Source organism: Tupaia chinensis, unplaced genomic scaffold (genome assembly GCF_000334495.1).
Source record: "Tupaia chinensis unplaced genomic scaffold, TupChi_1.0 Scaffold000054_1, whole genome shotgun sequence".
Taxonomy (NCBI): domain Eukaryota; kingdom Metazoa; phylum Chordata; class Mammalia; order Scandentia; family Tupaiidae; genus Tupaia; species Tupaia belangeri.
Window position 1 is genome coordinate 11,269,043 of NW_006159512.1, and position 6,928 is coordinate 11,275,970.

At 45.6% G+C, this 6,928-nt stretch overlaps 1 protein-coding gene across 2 annotated transcripts in view; it reads right to left on the reverse strand.

Moving 5' to 3' along the window:
* The window catches only part of LRRC66 (leucine rich repeat containing 66), a 40,574-nt gene that overhangs the window by 22,530 nt on the left and 11,116 nt on the right, over positions 1 to 6,928 (reverse strand). The window lies entirely within an intron of this gene.

The following is a 6,928-nucleotide window of genomic DNA, read 5'->3' on the forward strand; positions in this document are numbered from 1 at the left end:
AATACATTCTTTTAAATTATTTTTAAGAGAGATTTTTGCTATAGGACATACACAGTCACCAGAGAGAGACAGAGAGACAGTGAGAAATCATATCCCCAGGGGAGATGGTCATGTTGCAATCCCTTCTCCTCCATTCTCCTCTTGGGATCTTGGGCACACACGCACATGCAACCAGCAGGAGTCTTAAGCTGCCGAGTCTGGGACTTGAACCACTGTCAACTACATGGGAGTCCAGCAACGCAACCATTACACCATTTGTTGCTCTCCACAATAAGTTCTTAATACAGGATGGCATTAAATTGGAAATTGATAACAAAAAGAGCTCTGGGAAACACATAAGTCATTGGAAACTAATAACTTTTCTAAACAATCCATAGGACAAAGAAGAAATCAAATGAGAAAAAATATTTTGACTTGAATGAAAATGGTCAAATTGCTTGAAAGACATATACTACCAACACACCTTGGAGAAGCAATGCATCAGCTGAATGCTCCTATATCTAGAAACAAAATTAAATCTGTAGTTAAATATCTTCCCACAGAGAAAGCCCTAAGGCTCAGAAGGCTTCACTATAGAATTTACAGAAGATATCAGATGAATTCTAAATAAACTCTTCCAGAAAATTGGAGATGAAGAAATATCTCCCAAGTCACTTTATGAGGCCTACATTCATCTGAGACCAAAACAAACAGATAATGATATTAAAAAAAAGAAACTAATATTCTTCATGAACACAGAAGCAACATTTTGTAACAACGTTTTTGCAAATTTAATTTAAAAATATAAAAGTGATATAATACATCATGACTAAGTAGAATTCATGACCAGGAATGCAAGGTTGGTTTAATATTAGTAAATTTATACAATTCTTTATTTTAAAAAATATTTAGCAGAGGGCACCTGTGCTCCCCAGAGACAGAGAGAGAGAGAGAAAGAGAGAGAGAGAGGGGAGAAATGAAAAATCCCCTCCATGGTTGCATATCCATAAAATTTCTACATGTTAATTATACCAAGTACAAAAAAAAATCACTTAAAAAGGATCATAAACTTAAAACGTAAAATCTAAAGTTATAAAACTTATTTAAGAAAACATGTAAGAAAAATCTTTGCAACCTAGGGTAAGATTTTTACTTATAGCACCAAAATACAATCTGTAAAATAACAAATCAGGGTCCAGCAGGTGGCGTAGCGTTGACCATGGTTTAAGCCCCAGACCCAGCAGCATGAACATTGCACCAGGTGCGTGTGCGTGCATGCCCAAAATCTCAAGAGAATGGAGGAGAAGGGATCGCAGCATGGCTAGCTCCCCTTGGGGGGTGATTTCTCACTTTTCCTCTTTCTGCATCTCTCTGTTTCCCTCTGGTGAACACAAGCACCCTATGGCAAAAACCAAAATAATAATAACAACATAACAAATCAATGAACTGGACTTTGTACAACTTAAAACATTGCTGTTTGAAAGACATAGTTGAGGGACCAGCAGTTGGCGTAATGGCTATGTCTCTGGACTCCCATGTAGTCAACGGCAGTTCGAGTCCTGGGCCCGGTGGCTTAAGTGTGTGCTGGGTGCATGTGTGTGCGAGCCCAAGATCTCAAGAGGAGAATGGAGGAGAAGGGATTGCGGCATGGCCATCCCCCCTCTCGCTTTCTGTCTTTCTGTCTGTCTGTCTTTCTGGCGAGCACACACGCACTATAGCAAAAACCTCTCCAAAAACAAAGAGACATAGTTGAGAGGTTGAGATAATGAATACTCAACTAAAGAGACTAAGAGAAAATATTTAAAAATCACATTCTGTTTAAGGACTTACACCCAAAATCTGTAAAGAACTCCTAAAACTCAATAATTTTAAAAAATGGGCTGAAGATTTGTAACCATCATCAAAGATAGACAAATGGCAAGTAAGCACACAGAAAATGCGTCCTTTGAGTCCTTTAGGGACACTCAAGTGACATCCCACTGTTCACCAACTAGTGGGACCATAACTAAAAACACTGACCACATTTGGGGTGGGTGAGAGGGTAGAGCTGAAATTCTCATTTGAGTGGTAGTTCAGAATGATACAGGGCCAGCCCTAGAGTCAAAGTCAGATCCCACAGGCCAACCATGGCTTGAATCTCAGCCTAGTGGCTTGGAAACACACTTGGTGCATGCACATGCGTGTCCAAAATCCTGACGGGATGGAGAAGGGACTGTGGTGTGAGCACTCCACACTGGGGAGAGCTTTCTCCCTCTCTCTCTCTCTTTTGTGAGCACATTTACCCTCCAGCAATAAAAAAAATAATAATAATATGGCCATCAGCAAATTGGCATTTTCTTTAAAAATTAGACAAGTATTTGGGGACCAGAAGTTGGTGTAATGGCTATGTTACTGGATTCCCATGTGGCTGACCAAGGTTCGAGTCCCGGGCCAGTGGCTTAAATTCATGCCGAGTGCTGTGCGTGTGGGCCCAAGATCCTGAGAGGACAATGGAGGTGAAGGGATTGTGGCGTGGCCATCCCCCCGGGGAGTGATTTCTCGCTTTCTGTCTCTCTGTCTCTCTCTGTCTTTCTGGTGAGCACACGTGCTCTATAGCAAAAATCCTCTCAAAAAAAAAAAAATTAGACAAGAATCTAACAGAGCACCCATCTCTCTGCTCCAAGGTTATTTACTCAGGATAAAGAAAGCTTATATTGCCACCAAGACATGGCTAGGTTCTCCTCCCCGCCCCCCCCAGGTTTTTGCCATAGGGTATGTGTGCTCACTGGAGAGAGACAGTGAGAGGGAAAATGAGGAATCGCTACCCGGGTAGGGGTGTGGGGGGGATGGCCATGCCACAGTTCCTTCTCCTCCAGTCTCCTCCTGGGATTTTGAGCACTCACGCACATGTACCTGGCATGATTTCAAGCCACCAGGTCTGGGACTCAAACCGTAGTTGGCCACGTGGGAGTTTAGCACCTTAACCACCACGCCACCTGCTGGCCTCACTTTTATGAGTCAATGGGAACAGTAGGGACCTAGTGGAATTTGAATATCAGTGTAGTTTGCATCTTCTCTCTCTTTATTTGGCACAGTAAGGGAGGAGCTAGAGGATTACCAATTTTATCATTATTTTTATCCATATATCCAAAGAACCCAAATTTGGTCCTATTGATTTTCTCCATTTTTCTCCTGTTTTTAATTTTGTTGATGTCTGCTTCAATTTCTTTTCTTTTTTTTTCTTTTAGATGTTTTTTTGCTAAAGGGCGTGTGCGCTTGCCAGACAGAGAGAGACAGAGAGAAAGAAAGCGAGAAATCACACAGCCCCCCAGGGGGGATGGCCATGCCGCAATCCCTTCTCCACAATCCCTCCATTCTCCTCTCAGGATCCTGGGCACGCACGCACACGTGCCCGGCGTGAGTCTTAAGCCACCGGGTCCGGGATGCGAACTGTGGTCGACTATGTGGGAGTCCAGCGACATAGCCATTATGTTAACTGCTGGTCCCAATGTCTGCTTCAATTTCAGTTCTTTCCTTCTGTTTCGTTTAACCCTGTGGTCTTCCACCTCTAATTTCCCAGCGCAGAAACTCGGGCTGCCCATTTTAGACCTTTCTTCTTTCTCATCTCTGCATTTGATGCTGTGAATGTCCTTCTAAGCACAGCTTTTTCAGTCAGCTACATTTCCATTTTCGAAGAACTCAAAATGCTTTTGAATTCTTCTTGAGACTTTTTATTTGACCCAAATGTTATTTAGAAATGTGTGGTTTATGGCACCAGTGGATGGCCTGGTGGTTACGTTGCCGGACTCCCATGTTGTCAACTGCAGTTTGAGTCCCGGATGTGGCGGCTTAAAACTCATGCCAGGCACGTGTACATGTGTGTCCGAGATCCTGAAAGGAGGCTGGAGGAGAAGGGATTGCAGCCTGGTCATCCCCCCAGGGGGTGATTTCTCACTTTCTGTCTGTCTCTCTCTGTCTCTCCGGCGGGCACAAGCACCCTATAGCAAAAGCCCCTCTATAAAAAATAAAAAATAAAAAAAAGAGAAATGTGTGGTTTAGTTTCTAGAGAGCTGAAGGTTTTCTAGTGATTTTTCTGTTACTGATTTTTAGTTTAATTCCAGCTGCTTCAGTGGCTCCTATTCTCCCAAGTTTATTAAGATGCGTGTTAGGGTCCAGTCTCGGCCTCTCCTGGGGAATGTCCCATGTGAGCTAAAGAACCCAGTTTCCAGGAACCAGCAGTTAGCGTAATGGCTATGTTGCTGGACTCCCACGTAGTCGACCGCGGTTCATGTCCCGGACCCGGTGGCTTAAAACTCAAGCCGGGCGCGTGTGCGTGCGTGCCCAAGATCCCGAGAGGAGAATGGAGGAGAAGGGATTGCGGCGTGACCATCCCCCCTGGGGGGTGATTTCTTGCTTTCTGTCTCTATGTCTCTCTCTGTCTGGCGAGCGCACGCGCCCTACAGTGAAAATCTCTCCAAAAAAAAAAAAAAAGAACCCAGTTTCCGGGGATGTTGGCGGAGTGGTCTGCACACGTCAGTGGGACCAAGCTGACTGGTGGTGCTGCTCGGTCCAGCCCTCCACTCAGAGGTCCGGGCCGCCGTTACGGGGTGCTGTGGTCTAGCCGTAACAGGCGTGTCTGCGTCTCTCCAGGTCCGGCAGTTCCCCTCACACATTCTGAGGCTGTTGTTAGAAGCATTCATGTCTAAGTTATTCTTCAAGAACTGACCTCCGTATCACTATGTAGTGCTCTTCTCTATCCCTGATAATTTTCCTTATTCTAAAGTCTGTTTTGTCTGAAATTAATAATAACAACTCCACTTTTCTTTTGGCGACTGTTGTTTCTTGTTTGTTTTTAGTTTTGCTGTAGGATTCAGGTGCTTGCTAGAGGAGGGCAGTGAGAAATCACTCCCCAAGGGGATGGCCATGGTGCATGCAACCCCTTCTCCTCCATTCTCCCCTCGGGATTTGGGGCACGCATGCACATGTGCCTGGGGAGATTCTCATGTCACCAGGTCTGAGACCCTAACTGTGCTGTCGGCCATGTGGAACCCAGCTGCCTTAACCTCCGTGCCACCTGTCGGCCCTTTGTTTACGTAGTGGCTTATCTTTCTTTATCCTTTTATAAAGCAATTTATTTTTAATAGTCAAAAAAGACAGCAGGAGTGCTCATCAGCAGGTAGATGAATAGCCACACAAAGCAATTCTCCCCAGCAATAAAATGCAATGAACTTTTGGGCCAGTAGGTGGCAGGGATGTTAGAGCGGCTGGATCCCACATGGCTGACCGCATGGTTTGAGTCCCTGCCCAGGGCTTGAAAACACGCAGGACATGTGAGCACGCGTGCCCAAAGCACCGAGAGGAGCATGGAGGAGAAGGGACTGCAGCATGGCCGTCCTCCCCAGGGGCGATTTCTCACTTTCCCTGGCCCTGTTTCTCCAATGAGCACATGCATCTATAGCAAACTCAAAATAAATAAATAAGGAACAAACTTTTAATAAATAAAAAGAAAGCAACATGGGCAAACCTCAAAATGGCTCTGAAAGGAAGAAGCCAGGCCCAAAGTTAGAGTACATAGTCTGTGGTTCCCTGGGTATATATTGTGTCGTCGGGAAAGCCATGACACATTTTTCTGTTTTTGTATGCGAAAATGCGTCATGACTTTTCCAACGACTCGATAAAATTATAGACAGCGTAAATTAATCTAGAGTGACAGCAAAGACATAGATCAGAGGTTACCTGGGCTGGGGAGAGGGGATGGGCAGGAGAGGTCGATTACAGAAGGGCGCGAGGAAACTTACAGGCTGATGGAACAGTTCGTTATCCTGACGGTGGGGATGGTTAGTGTCAGAGGGGTTCGGAGACAGAGGACGGAGGACTGCGTTCCCAGCAGGGAGACAGCAGCCTCTGATTCATGCAGACTTACATAACCGTCAACAGCAGCAACCGAGCCCTCGATGACTACTCCGCGGACGTGAATTCACATACACCGAATATTTGCACACGGAAACGAGAATCACCTTTCATTATCTCATGAACCTGAGATGAAGGAGGTGACCTCTTTGGCCATGACCTGGGTGGGAGACACAGAACTGGAGACTGGGGATGATCGGGGACACTAATGGAGAGCTCGCTTTGTCTGCACGTCTGCGACAGGCCAGGCGCATGACGGAGGTTTCACACGCGTCACCATGCCACGTTACAGCCTCCACACACTGTCTCTAACCCTCACGTGACCCTGTAGATGCAATGATCCCAGTTAAAGTAGGAATCAGGAGGCTTTTTTAGGCTAAGTGACTTAGGGAAGGTAATAAAAAAGTAAACAGAGTTGGGCCAGCAAGTGGCATGGTGGTTATGGCTCTGGACTCCCACGTGGCTGACAGTGGTTTGAGTCCCAAACCTGGCCACTTGGTTTTCTGTTTTTCACTTTGTCTCTGTCTCTCTCTGGTGAATGCATGTGAATGCATGTGCCCTATAACAAACTAAAATAAATAAATAAATAAAATTAAATAATTATTTTAAAAAAGTAAACAGGGTAATATGAGAAGTAGGAAAGAATTATTATACCAGAGCAAACAGGAAGAATGAGACCAGAACAGGTCAGCCCAGGAGGAGAGGGTGGTTTTCACTGCAGAAGGAAGTCTTCCTCTCCTATGGCCCCTGTAAGAGCAAACCAGGAGCCCCAAGAAGCAGGCAAGCTTCCCCCGGACACGGGGACTAGGGCTCCGGGAAGTTCAGTTACTACTCCAAGGTGGACACTTTCCTTCTGCTCCCACCCTGGGAGAACCGAGGTTGTCTCTGATCAAGGGGCTGTCGTGGTCCTCACAGAGGGCCTTGTTAGTTCAGGCCTGTCTTTCAAGGCGGAACTGGGAAACCTGAGTAGACTCTCCCATCGCATGTGGCTGCATTCCTCACTGGGGGAGAAGAAAGTCTTTTGAAAGTGTTGCTTTGTGAGTCGATGTCCAGGGGGTTT